Consider the following 14,010-nt stretch of genomic DNA (forward strand, 5'->3'; position numbering starts at 1 on the left):
CTGCCATCTAGTTGCTCTATTATGCCAGCAAAAGATGCCTAATGGAAACAAATTTGAGTTATCATTAATACTTGCCTCTTACCTCTGTTTCTTTATTAGAGGAAAAAAGTAGAGGAGGAAGAAATCTCATCTCATGGTCTTTGAAAACTGATAAAGAAGACACATATATCAAGACTCTGGACAAGTCACTTGACCACTCTGTGCCTTAGTTTACTCATCTATAAAATGAAGGGGTTTAACTCAAGAACTCAAGAACTTTTCCAGCTCTAAGTCTACAAAACAATGAGCTATGTCTTTTTACTAGGGATGCACAAAAAATGTCTTCCCTGTTTCCTTGCTTCCATTGTATGGATAGCTATAGAAAGCTGCAGCTTGAACCCCTCTCAGCAATATGGATCTCACAAAGCATAAAGGAAGGAAATGTCCTTTGAGATGTCTTACCCTGAGGTCTAAAATTCACAGGATTTAATCTGAGAGTTAGCCTTAAAAAAATTCAGAATAAAATTCCATTTGGTGCCAGGCCCAGAAAAAAGGAGCAAAGTCCTTAACCTCATCCTTTATGCCATTTCTCCTCCCTCAAATGCCCCCAATATATCTTCAGTGCTGCTGTTGCTCTCTGTTATACATGATCCATCAAGTCTCTCTAGCCTGCAGTGGAGTCAACGTAACACTGAATTAAGAATATGAATATCAGGGCTCCACTTCTAGCTTTTCCACTGTGTATCCTTGGGCATGTCTCTTTTGAGACCTTCCTGAGCCTCATATCCTTTTCTACAACCATAAAGTGGTTGGACATGATGACCTCTAACTTTCCTATCAGTAATTCAAGGCAATGATCCTAGGAGATGAAGAAATGAATTAAAATGTCATCTGAAGATCAGGTATAACTCATCTCTTGTCCAAGGATCTGTCAATAGCACTTGAGTAAGCCTCTTACACCTCCCCCCTCCCCTTTTTAAAATCATCTTCTCTTACCACAGAAATTATAATTTTTGTCTACTAAAATATTATAACTCAACATTTTGTTTTTGAGGCTATATTACTGATCTATTCAGACTTTTTTGCATCATTTTCGTGCCCAAAGATATGGTTGCACTCACCAACAGGAATGTGCCTACTGTTTTAGTGACTACAATAGACTCAGCACTTAAAACATCTGCATGTTCTTCCTGTGAGGTCTCACTTCCCACCTCCTGCCTTATGCCACATTTAGGTGGAAAAAAGCCCCCTTGTTTGCTGGTGCTGCCAAGCTGTCTGACTGATCTCCTAGGAAGGGCCAAAGGTCTTTTGCAATGTTTCTGCTGTAGTTATTGCTGCTATAGAAGCAGTATCTTTTTTCTAAATCTTTATTACCTTTCCAGCAAACAGGGCTGTAAAAGTGAGTGCTGTTGTATAGAGTGGACATTTAATAACGGTTTATTGAAGAGAATCCAAGAAACATACTTCCATCTCTCACTGTGGGGTTCATGTTGTCTTGAGGGTATCTAGTATCCTTGGAACTTAGGAAGGATTGCTAAAAAGCAATGGTGTCTTGCTCAGCAACTTAAATTCCAAGATGACATTTTTTATGCACTCTGGCTATCCTTTGTGGGGGGGGGGGGGAGGAAGTGACTTGAGACTGGTCAGACCTGCTCCCTTAGCCTGAGATGTTTTCTGCACTGGACATAGATCAAATAGAATAGTGTTTCCATTCTAGTGCCACTGGCTTGAATAGACCCATGGAGCAGTCCTCTTTATCCTTGTGAGAGAACAGAAAAGGCCAGTGGGAATACCTCCCCTTGGTTATATTAGTGTACTGTTAGCCTCTGTGTCTGTTGAGGGGCTTTCAGAGTTAAGGTGGGGACATGGGGCTGGGGTCTTACCTATTTGGACAACCAGGAATTAAATGTAGCTAATGATGAGAAAGAATAGGACAGGAGAGATCTCTTCTAATTGTTAGAACTTGAAACTTGCTCATGAGAGGCTAAGGGCAAGAAGAAATCACCCACATGCCATCCACATGCCAGGGGTGGTACTAGATCACCTCATTGTCACCTGAGGATAAAGAAGGTATTGACCAGAAATATCTGGAAGATCGACTCACCTGCCAGCACCAGGAGTGGAAGGGAAGAAAAGAAGGGAAATAAGTTCAGTCATTTAACTTGGGAAAACTTGTGTGGAAATTTGTCATTACATGTAATTGGCAGATGAATTAGAAAACTCAGTATTGGTGGCCCTGCCTCATTGACTTGCTTCTCTCAGCCAGCCATAGGGGCTGGGGACCATGGGTGGGGGAGGGATGGAGAAAGGCTTACTTGCTTTTAACTACAGGATCTTCCCATGGTGGGGTGGGGACAGTGGTACTCTCTTTCTCTGAGAAATATGCTCCTTGGGAAATCACCTTAGACTTAGAAATGATTCAACTCATGCAGCAAGTAGCCTGAGAGGATGGAAACAACTTTCTCTGAACCCAAATGTACCCCTCTCAAACAAAGAAGGCTATGCATGAAAACATGACTCTCTGTTGTGTTCCACCTGTTTTTTAAAGCCCATCATAAATTCTTCTGTGTAACTTTCAAAAAATATATACATATATATATATATATTTAAAAGAAATATATGAAAGCCACCATCAGAACTGGATGCTCAGATGACCCTTGGATCCCCAGATCCCTAAAGAAACATTTGAGTCATGTAGATCATTGTAAACTGTTTACTGAATGTTGCTATTTTGGCAGCCGGTCTTACTTCACACTTTCCTAAAAATCCCACTCCATTTGCTTGTTCAGCTGGCAGTAGTGTGTCCTTGAAAGGAATTTGGCGGCTGTGCCATCCCTTCATCTTTCCATTTTGCCTGGTCTGTCTTCTTTAATTCCAATCTGTTAAGTGCATTTGGAGCTGCCTGGAAAGGAAGGGAGTTGGGATGGAGGAGGTTATGCCATAATTAGCATTCTAGTACTTCTTTAGATTTCTTTTGTATCTGCTAGTTAAATTCAACAAACATTTTTTGTGTGCCTTATTGTGGGCAAGGCACAGGTAGTAGACTCTATGGGGAAATATAGTCCTTATCCTTACTGACAAATTCTTATTTTTTGAAGTAAAAGGGAATTAAAGCATACTCCAGGCATTATAATCACTTACCCTCGTCATGAAAATAAACATGTATGAAGACAGTGTCTGACTCCCAAACAGAGTCACGTTTTGAGAATCCCTCATTTTTTCATCTATTCCCTCTTGTCCTCGTTTTACAGACAATTCTTATTTGGTGGTGGGGTGAGGACTGCAATTGCTTGTATTTCAGCCTTATGATTCCTCATTATCTGTAGAATTATGGCCAAACAACTCCTTGTGACATGTAAAATCTTACTTTATTTGGCCGTAATCTCCCCCACTTTCCAAACTGATCATTTTATTCACTCTGGCTAAATGGGTCTATGCCTCCTTATCGCAATTCTTTTGCCCATCATGACTTCTCAGTCAGAAATTCTTTCTCTTTCTCCTCTTCTTCTTCAAATTCTATCTGTTCTTTAAAGGTTTCACTTCATTTGTAAACTTTTTTTTCTTATTGTTCCACAGTGATCTCTTCCTCTATTTCACTCCTCCAATATTTATACATAAAAAAGATATCAGATCTAGTATCACTTTAGATAACTGAATTTCTCTTATGGTACGACAGGACACATATTTACAATTTAATAAATTGAATTCAAGAAACTTTTTAACTATGAGAAGTAATAGAGAGGCACAGAAAATCTAAGATCCTGCCTTTACCTTGTTTATTAATTTCTTTAAAAATTGATTCAGTAAAAAAAATGCAGACATAAAGAATCTCCAGAGACAAGGTGCCTCCCACGCAGACATCAAAATCATACAAGACTTTATGACAGATGTGACTATGGGGATAACTTGTTCAACAGTCTGCTGAAATGAACCATAATGTGGGAGGACTTCTGCTCATCAAAAGTGCTCACCAGCATCTTTGAAGATCTCTTACACTGAGCCAGAACAAAACTAGGATGCCTTATCAGGGTCGAAGTTCACCCAATGATCCTGTTTAAACTTAATATTGTATTAGTTACATAGAGTTCTATAGTAATGCAAAGCCTCTGTGAGATCTGTAGCAGTGTAAAAGGCATTGTTCTGAACAGCCACAAAGTGGATGAAAAACAGAGTGCAGCCTATGTAATAAAACTGAAGAAGCAGCTTGCAGAGTAAGTTCATCACATTCTGGACAAACACTGAAAACAGATGATGAGCTGAGCCAAGAACTAAATAGGGAATCTCATTTGTGAAAGTGCAATGTTTTCCATGATCCCAGACTATATACCTCTGACTGTCTCTAATACCAGTGATCTTCTAGAAAAGTAAAACTTCTCACTAACCAAATGGCAATGGAAAGATATGTGTCTCTGGCTTATTACTGAGGAGTATTTTCATAGGTATGAAAGGGTAAAAAAGATGTTAATTCTAAATGAATATTATAGAAGAGAAAAGCTGATCACGAGGAAGTCAGGTAGCTTAGTGGATAGAGCATTTGGATTGAAATCAGGGAGACTCATCTTCACAAATTCAATTTGACTTCAGATACTTATTACCTATGTGACCTTGGGCAAGTCACTTAACTCTATTTGCTTCAGTTCCTCATCTGCTAAACTATCTGGAAAATGAAATGGGAAACCAATTCACTTTCTTTGCCAAGAAAACCTCAAATGGGACGACAGAGAAAGGACCTGACTGAAATGACTGAACAACAATAGGCTGGCCATATAGCCAGGGTATAATGGTATTCTTGAGATATTAAAGGAACTAGAGGAGTATCCACATTTTGAACATATCCCATTAGAGGCTTTATGGAAGAAAAAAGCACAAGAATTTTACAATGTTAAAGGCAGCATTTTTTAAAACATTAAATTGTTTTGTAGTTGTACTTAATTGAAATAAGATTTGGGTGTAAAGCTTAGAATCTTTCCCCTTTCTAGTTAGTAATTTCAGATCATTTAGGCAATGGCCAAGAAGATGATTTTTGTATAGAACCAACTTGGTTGATTTAAAAGGGAAAATTTTCTTTAAGAGATAAGGAAAGTGATTATAAATGTAGAATAACAAACATATGAACATTCCAGAATATTCCTGATTCATAAAAATTGCAAATCCACTGAGAGTCAGGTCTATAAATTGAGAATATAGTTCTTATCAGTAATCCACAGAATATACAAACATTCCTGTAAATAGGATAAATGGGATTAAATTTTCTGGATTCCTTAGCCTGCCTTGATAACAAACCATGCAAGAATTCTCCATTCCAAAACAAGCCAAATGGGCAAGGAGAGAGCAAAGGAAAGAGTTAAAGAGGGTGGAAAGGAGAAAAAGAGAGAAGAAATAGGATATCTTCTTACTCCCAAGAACTATAACACTCTTGCCAGTGCCCCTTTCCAACCTCTAGAAGTGCCAAGAGACTGAAGAAAGCATGAAGTTAGATAGAACACCTTTTATGTATTATCCATTACTACTCACCTAGTCAAGATGTGTGCAATCGTCTTTCTTCTTAATAAAACCAAATCATCAGCACCACCTGAGCACTGGAGAAAATATATCAATTATACCTCAAGCTCTATGGCTATTTTGATGTCCAAACAAGATGCATTGTCCCTTGTCAAAGAATGTTAGCTTTGAATTAAGAAGGTCCTCTCCTGTTTATAATGGAAAGCTGACTTCTCAATTCAGTCATACAACTTGTTGCTGTCCACTTTCTCAAGACTTTTTATTTGTGTGCATCTTAATTCAGGCCAGTAGAGTAATCAGGCTGGGATGAAAGTGCAATAAGGAACTCATGGGACATGCAGTGCAAAAAATTACACTTTACTAATAACAAAAGATATAATTCCTGAGGTTCAAAAGAAAATATGAATTCAGATAAAAGACCTCTGGAATTCTACTGTGACGATCAGTCCTGTGGGGTCAGAAAGGCATAACTGGATGTCAGTGAAAATTCTGCTTCAACTCACTATGGATTGGGTCTTTTATGCCTCAGACAGCAAGGAAACCAATCTACCATTTTTACAAAGCAGTCTTATCTACATAAAAGAAGCTCTTCTCCTACCAAAGGCTCAAAGTGACATAGGAAGAGTATGTTTTTACATCCTTTCCTTCCCAAAAGGTAAATGGTAATAAAACATCAGTTAAATTATGATAATCTCAAGAACAGCTAAGCAAGAGGGCTCCTAATAAGAAGATGACAGAATGTGGAAGAGACATGGTCTCCAGTGGCAGAGGGAGAATATATACTCCTGAAATCATGGATCCATCAAAATAAATAGGTCAGAGGCTTTTGTGTCACCCCACCTAAAATATATTGACATTTGTCTTTAAATATTAATGTTTGACACATAAAGGTTGATTGCTTGAATGATTAGACTTAAGGCATTTTTTACTTCTCCGTAGCCTTTATTTGATTTGTATCTATATTTACATCTATATTTTGAACACTTACCTTCCTTCTTAGAATCAAAATTATTCTAAGGCACCAGTGGGGAATAAGTAACTTGCCCAGGTTCACATAGCTAGGAAGTGTCTTATGCCAGATTTGAACTCAGGACTTTTCCATCTCTGAGCCTAGCTATCAACCCCCTCAGCCACCTAGCTGTACCCCAAACCCCTAACCTTTAGAAGAGTTTAGAATACTTAGTCTCTCTCCCTCCTCCCTTTTTTTCTCTCCCTCCCTCTGTCTCTTTCTCTGTCTGTCTCTGTCTCTCTCTCTCTCTCTCTCTCTCTTACTAGTTAACCTAAATCTTTAATAGGTTTTGTGATAAGTGGGATCCCAGAAGTGCAGTATAGGGGAAAGAGGCTTGGGTCTCCCATCAAGCAACTCTATGATCTTGAGCACTTCCCCCCTTTAATGATCTCTCCCTCCCTCCCTCTGCCTCTCTGTCTCTCCTTGTAAATGTGTACACACACACACACACACACACACACACACACACACACACATATATATCTAAAATAGGTAGGCTGTTAAAAGAACAGACTTTATAATATTAATATGGTTGGAGAAGATGCTAAAGACAGAGTTTAATAATAGTGACCCTCTATATACTGCTTTAAATGTCTGTAAAGTGGTACATATGTCTGTGTATGTATGTATGCATATATGCACACATAATCTGATTCTTATAACAACTCTGTGATATAGATACTATTATTATTCCCATTTTACAAATGAGGCAATAGAAGGTGAGCAAAGTTAAGCTCCTTCTTCAGTGTCACAAAAATAGAAAATATCTGAGTTATCCTTTGAGTCAGATCCTTTCTAACTCGTAGTTCTAAACTTTATCTGCTCCTATCAGACTTCCTGAAACTTATTTGTCTAGGATTTCTAAGTGAGTGCCTCAAGGCAGTCAAAACCTTATGGAAGAGTACACTGCAGAGCTAAATTTGGCTGAGCTGCTTCTCAGACGTTGCCAAATTTTGCTTAAACTACTCTGAAGAGTATTTCTCTTCCATATTTCTCTCATTACAGGTAGAGAGAAGGATCCAAGTACAAGGTTTTTATTTCTTGAGAGTTGGGGCATCCCTACCAACTAGTCGTTCTTTAATTCTTTAAATTCATCATCTCTCCTCAGCGATTCCCTTTTTTGTTTGTTTGTCCACTTGAGAAAATCATCTTATTCCTGGGGTCAGTGGTGCAGCAGCATCAGATGAGAACCTGGCATGAGGAGTCACTGCTGAGGAATCCAAAGGAGTGCTTTGATTCTCAGGGCAAACCTCCCGCATTAAGGAACAGAAGAGAAGATGAACAGCAGGAACGGGGAGAGAGGACTGTTTCCGAAAATGTCTCTAGTTGTGATGAGGTGATCCTCGAAAGAAGACTGATTTCAAGTGAGCCATCCTTCAGTTTTCCATAGACAGGCTCCCTTTGTGCCTCTGGGCACTGGTCACACATGCTGGGCTTTGACAGGCAGGGACTTCCTTTCATGTCTGGAGACTGACATCTTGGAAATCTGATTAGAGGAGCCTTCCTTCCCACCTCTGGGGGAGGTGGAGCAAGTGGGTGTCAGTGCAGAGGTTTCCTTGGCCAAACCCACCATAGAAACAGGCGCTAATTGGCTCCCTTGGGCCATCTTGGTAGAATCTGTCAATCAGGAAGATTGAGCTCCTTGTTTACAATTTGTAGCAATTTCTGCTCACCTTCATTCCCTCCTCCTCCCAGGCTGCCTTCCCTGATGCCCAAATAGCAATTGGAAACCCTGACAGCACCTCTTTCTTATCAAATTCCAATTTCGGTTTCCTTTTTTCATTTTCCTTAAGACCTTCTTTGAGGAAGGTCTGGAAGTCAATAAGCCTATTCCATTTTTAAAGATGATAAGATGCATTTTGCTGGACCAGAACTAGTTATTGGGGCAGATACTTTCTCTTGTGTGAAGAATAGGGGAGGGAGGGAAAGAAGGGGGAAAAAAGAGATAGGAAAGGGGAAGGAAGAAGAAAGAATATATAGACTTCTGGCAGTTTAATATTTCTTCAAGCATTCTTGAAGCAATGGTAGTAATAAGGAAATATATGTATATATTATATATAAATGCATATGTGTATATTTGTGTACACAATGTATATATACATATTTATGCATACATATGTATATATAAACAATATATAAATATATTTATCTCTCTCAATATGTATAATAATAATAATCTCTATGGTTATAGAAATAAATTCAAATAGCACTTTGCTCCAACCTCTGTTTTGCACTTAACCTATTCTCTTTCACTTAATAAATGCTTACGAATTGATTGTATTATAATTATTTGTACATGACTAATTGTACAATTATTTGTATTGGAGTATAAGCTCCTTGAAAGTAGAGTTTACTTCTTACATATCTGACACATAGTGCTCTTAACAAATGCTTGATGAATTTAATTATATACGCCTAAAATTTTCCTATTCCTCTGCTATTCTTTTTTGTAATATTTTATTTTTCCCCATTTGCATGTAAAACAACTTTTAAACATTAATTTTTAAAAGTTTCAAGTTCCAAATTATCTCTCTCTTTCTCACTCTCCCTCCCACTCCTCTGAGCCCTGAGACAGTAAGCAATCTAATACAGATTTTACATGTACAATCATGTGAAACATTTTCCCATATTAGTCATTATGTGGAAGAGACCTCAAACCCCTACCTATCAAAGTATAAAGAAAGAGAAAAATAGCATGTTTTAGTCTGTATTCAGACTCTATCAATTCTTTCTCAGAGGGCAGATGACATTTTTTATCACAACTCTCTGAAATTGTCTTAGATCACTGCACTGCTAAGAATAACTAGGTCATTCATAGCTATTTTGCAAAAAATATTGCTGTCACCGTATGCGATGTTCTTCTGGTTCTGCTCAAGTCACTTTGCATGAGTTTATATAAGTCTTTCTATATTTTTCTGAAATCATCCTGTTTGTCATTTCTTCTAGTCCAATAGTATTCCATCATAACCATATACTACAAATTGTTCAGCCATTCCTCAATTGATAGATAGTCCCTCAATTCCTAATTCTTCACTATCACAAAGAGCTGCAATAAACATTTTTGTACAAATAGGCTCTTCACTGTTTTTTTGGATCTGTTTGCAATACAGACCTAATAATAATATTTATAAGTCAAAAGATAGGCACAATTTTAGAATTCATTGAGCATAGTTCCAAATTGCTCTCCTACCAGTTCTGTCACAATTTCCTAACTAAGGTGTGGAAAAATGTTTCATCCTTTGACCTTCTGAGACATTGGCTATATTGCTCAAAAAAGATTTCACTAACCACAAAGGCTAAGAAGCTCACATAAAAATACAGTTTAGTCAACAGAGCTTTGGACTATATGAAAGCCAGATGCACAAAATCACAGAATCCAAGTCACTTGGAAAGACCCAAGTATCTATTTAATTCTTATGTGAACAAGAATGCTATCTGGAATATTTTCTTCAAATGTCTTAATAAAAATAGAGGACATTTATGTAGCTTTTAAAAAACTGTTTTATTACGTATAACAATATACTATTACATGTAAAAAACAATTTTAACATTGATCTGAAAAAAAGTTTTGAGTTCCAAATTTTCTCCCTTCTTCTGACCTTCCCTCTCTAATTCTTTTGCTGCCCTTTCTACTCCATGAAATGGTAAAGAATCTGATATATATATATGTATATATATATATATATTACATGTATAGTTATGTAAAATATTTTATATGCTAGTCATTTTGTGCAAAGGATTTAAAATAAAAAACTCTGTTGTTTCTAAAAGGAGGGGCAGAGATGAGGAAGAAATGTATAAGGGATCCCAAGAGTCATGTGAAGATCTGCTTTAAAATATCCATTATTGATATATTTAAGTTTTAAATTCATCTCCATTTCTAAATCTATCTTTCTGCCTCCCTAGTTAATAAATCAACAAAAATTTATTAAGTACTTACTATTTCCTAGCACTGTGCTAGACAGGGAAGGCAGAAAAAAGTAGAAATAGTTCCTACCATGGGGCAGCTAGATGGTGCAGAGGTCAGAGTTCCCTGCCTGGAATCAGAAAGACCTGAGTTCAAATTTGGCCTCAAACACTAGCTGGATGGCCCTGGGCAAGTCACTTCACTCTGTTTGCCTCAATATTCTCATCTGTAAAATGAGCTTGAGAAGAAAATGGCAAACTACTCCAGTATCTTTGCCAAGAAAACCCTAAATGTTGTTCAACTGTTAATGTGTTGCTTACCTTAATGGAACTAGTTTATTTCAGTTTAGTTTACTCTCTTATTGGATAGGGTCCTTTGGGTCTATATGTCCAGACTTAATTTCTCTCCTGAGCTTTCAGTAAATTCTAATAAGATCAAAGGAATTATAACCATGGTATCTTGAATAGCTTCAGAGAGAAATCTGGATTATAAGGCACTAGGAAATGTGCAGTAGAATCGTTACTTAAGCAGAGGGGAAAATATGAGGAGAAGAACATATTGGAGAATTATTGTTTTTTTTTTCTTTTTGATTAATGATGTATAGGGATCCTCTGTTGGTCAGTTCTCTTTAATAAGTGCTTAGGTTAAGTGACTTTTGGTTTATGTGGCATTCATAGTGGATTCAAGCCTAATAAATAAATATTATTTTTTTCTGCCAATAAGCTTTGGAGATTTTGGTTATATGGAAGTTAATTTTTATATGTCCAGGATTAAGACTTATGTACACACCATGCCTGCTATAATTGATCTAGAAATATCAGCACTAATCAAATGTTATAGACTTTCTAAATAAAACCCCTGTTGTATAGAAGAGGTTTTTATTGTCAGTAGCATTTTGATATTGAATTTAGAATGGTAAAGATAGTCCCAGGGCAATTACAATTTTAAGTTGCTTTTGAAGCCTTCTCTTTCCCTTCTTTATATAGCAGATTAGGAAAAGGCAGTGAGGGAGGATTCATAGAAAAAGGGAATGAATGGACTAGATTCTTTCAGGCACACAATCATAGTGGAAAATTTGGCTCTGGTTTGTCTGGATAATTAATCTTTGAATTATAATGTTTCCAAGTGACCTTGAGATTTTTATCTACTCACTCTCTCTGAAGGCAAGTAGTGAGCTCTCTGTGACCAGAAGCATTAACACATGGGTTTAATTACCGTCTGTCAGCAGTATAGTGGAAAATTTTCTGTCTTGGGTTAGAAGTTGAATTAGATGTTATCTAAGGTTCTTTCTAACCTTCTGATACATATATCCACACAAAAGTAAAAAACAAAACCAAAAAAACAGGGCCTTCAAAAGACTTTCCCAAAATATATTCAGCATCTGTTTTATTAATAATGATAGTATTTATATACTGCTTTCAGATTTACAAAGTGACAACCACATCACACATGAACAAGTGGCCCTTCTCCTCACCACGACTAATTCCTCAAACTTGCCCAAGTGATGCCATTCTGTCTCATCTCCTTTAGAAGATTGCCCCTGGTTTTCCGTACTCTCTCATTAATCATCAAACTCTCCAAATCCAATAGCTGCTTCCCTACAAACACACCCATAAATCCCCATTATCAATCACTCTTATTTGATCCATTCATCCCCATTAGCTATCATCATACATCTCCTTTATGTCATGACTAAACTCTGAGAATGCTGCCTAGAATCAATGTCTCCACTTGTTTCCTCTCTTCAGTTCTCTATAGTCTGCCACTCCCCCAAGAGCCATTTTATATAAAAAATATTTCTTAAAAACAAAAAGAGGAAAAAAGTCAGCATAAATGATCAACACATTGAAAAGGTCTGAAAATATATATAGTGTGCAACGCTTCTAAGGCCCTCCTCTCTCTGCCAAGGGAAATTGAGATATCTTCTCATATTTCTTCTTTTGAGTCATGTTTGTTTATGATTTTGCAACACTTATTTTGGATTGTGTACATATATGTGATTCTGCTTGCATTTATATAGTCACTGTATATATTGTTTTCTTGGCTCTGCTTAAATTCATTTTGTATGTTTATGTAGAAATTCCCATGCTCTTTTTTTAAATTTAATTTTGATTTTTTTCTAGATTACTTGTCAATATAATTTTAATAATAATTTTCTGACATTTTACTATTCATGTTCTCTTCCTTCCTCCCCCATCTTCCTCCTCAAAATGGTAGGTAATTTGATATAGGTAGTACATGTGTTATCTCCCCAAATCTATACTATGCTTTTTATGTACTTCTTTCCTTGATGATTCAATAACTTCCCTGCATTAAATTCTCAGATCCATTTATCCAATCCTAATTTCTCAGTTGACTTTTTCTTTCATATTTCCACCTGTCTGTCAAACATCTCAACCCAAATATCCTTTAGACACCTTATAATCAGCACTTCCAAAACAACTCAATTACTTCTTTCCTTCTCTAAATGTTCCCTTTCCCTTAAATGTGTTATCATCACCTGTTTTTTCTACTCAGGCTTGTTACCTAGTTGCTATTCTAGACTCCTTGCTTTTTCTCAAATTCCGCCCCCAAATTCAATTAGTTGCCAAATCTTGTTAATTTAAGCGTTGTGATAGTTCTCCTATATATCTTCTTTTCCTTTCTTATGATACTGCTACCACCATGGTTCGGATCACATCATATCACTACTGAGCTATTGTGATAACCTTCTGGTTTGTCTCTCTGATTCAAGTCTCTCCCCATTCTAGACTTTCTTACTCAGCTATAAAATTGGTCTTCCTAAAGAATGGATCTGACCCTGTCATATACCACCACTCCCCAACCCCATTCAGTAAATCCTATTGTCTCTCTTACCTACAGGATAAAATAGAAAATCCTCCATTTAGATTTTAAAGTTCTCTCATGCTTGAACCCTCTTTAACTTTCTTATACCTTTATGGTTAGTTCTTCATTTTAGTTGTGTCCAACTCTTCATGACCCTATCTGGGGTTTTCTTGGCAAAGAAATTGGATCATTTTGCCATTTCTTTCTCTCCCTCATTTTACAGATAAGGAAATTGAGATAAACAAGGTTAAGTGATTTTCCTAGGATCACAAGCTAGTAAGTGTCTAAAGCTACATTTGAATGAAGGAAGATGAGTTTTCCAGACTCCAGACCTAGCACTCTATCCACTGAGCCACCTAGGCGCCCTCTTTTAAAATCTAATTTCTTTCTATATACTCTTACATATGCTGTTTCCTATATAAGAAACTGTATAATCTGTTTCCCCTTATACCTTGAATTCTCTCCCTACTTATCTTTGTCTCCTGGACTCCCTGATTTTCTTCACATTATCTTTTGTAAATAGCCTTTCCCTATCTCCCTTCCTACCAGCGATATCTTCCTTCTGAGATTATTTCAATTTGTCCTTTTTTATATTTCGTTTGTATATAGGTGTTTGTATGCCATTTCCCTCATTGCACCATAAGTTTCTTAAGAACAGAAGATGTTGCCATTGTTTTTGCCTTCTGCTTAGTACAGTTCTTGGCACATTCTAGACACTTGATAAATGCTTCTCGAGTATATATACATATATACTCGAGAAGCATTTATCAATCATATATATATATAT

General features: G+C 36.9%; 1 pseudogene; it reads left to right on the forward strand.

Annotated features, from left to right (window-relative positions):
- Positions 1–4,074: 4,074 nt before the first annotated feature.
- LOC123251729 overlaps positions 4,075–14,010 on the forward strand; it is a 30,651-nt pseudogene continuing 20,715 nt past the window's right edge.

This window comes from Gracilinanus agilis, chromosome 1 (genome assembly GCF_016433145.1).
Source record: "Gracilinanus agilis isolate LMUSP501 chromosome 1, AgileGrace, whole genome shotgun sequence".
NCBI classification, from domain to species: Eukaryota; Metazoa; Chordata; class Mammalia; order Didelphimorphia; family Didelphidae; genus Gracilinanus; species Gracilinanus agilis.